We start from the raw sequence: 1,088 nt of genomic DNA, 5'->3' as shown, positions 1-1,088 counted from the left end.
GCACGTTGGGCAACGGTTAGGGACTTAACTGTATCATACAAAGTTTTGGGAGATGTTCGAGTTCTGATGCAGAATGTCGTGTCCTTTGAATCAATCGCAACCGGTACTTCCTTATCATTTCCGAAAGCCAAACTCCCCTGCTTTCGAGTAACTCTTTTGACTGCCGTTTCTCGCAGTTGGTCCACGGGYTGGAAATCATTATCACGCATGGTGCCTTCTTCCGTGCRCTTTTTCCCTAACATAAATAATTAAAACAGACAATGTATAGTGTATCAAYACGTGTGTTAGTTAAAATTTAATTATTATACACATTATATAACATTGATCACACGTTCATACCTGAACGTACTTCACCAATGAATGACTGCACGTGMTGTTCAKTGGTGGCGTCGTTGATATCTTTTGTTGAACTATCTACCATTGGTATGCTATCCGTCTTAACAAGCCGACCTGAATGAAAAATAAATTACTGGTTAAAGAAATAATTTGATTTCTGTTTGATTTATTCCTACATGTTTGTCATATTTGTTTAACCTATACAATTGATAAGCATCAAACTCACMCGATTGTTTGGAKGTACCCAGCACCTTGGATTTGGTTAGTTTCAACACRATAGACGATGATGCACCTGTAAAATTCCCATTCATCAGTGTGTATACACTAAAAATGTGTAAAATAAATTTTCATTTTTTCATCACCGTGTGTGTGTATGTGTTCACATTTGTGTGTGTGTGTGTAGGTGTTCACATCAATAGGTGTGTGTGCACAGTGTGTGTGTGTGTATCCGTTCACAATTGGTTCATTAAATGTTTATGCACATCTATCATTAAACCAAAAATATGCTATATGGATGTTCTTAACCAAAAATATGCTATATGTGGTTTATGTGTGCATTGTGAACACATACACACACACACACTGTGCACACACACACACACAATACAGGACGTCTTATCACCGTTGTAACTGTTTGGGACTGATGTATGGTTATGCACTTACAAACCAGACAGCAAAGTCCACTTAAATGTGAAGGGAATTCACATCAATAGGTGTGTGTGCACAGTGTGTGTGCACAGTGTGTGTGTATG

Source organism: Cynara cardunculus (assembly GCF_001531365.2).
Source record: "Cynara cardunculus var. scolymus isolate 2C chromosome LG 12, CcrdV1, whole genome shotgun sequence".
NCBI classification, from domain to species: domain Eukaryota; kingdom Viridiplantae; phylum Streptophyta; class Magnoliopsida; order Asterales; family Asteraceae; genus Cynara; species Cynara cardunculus.
The sequence above is the reverse complement of the archived record's forward strand: the minus strand, read 5'-3'. Positions refer to the sequence as shown.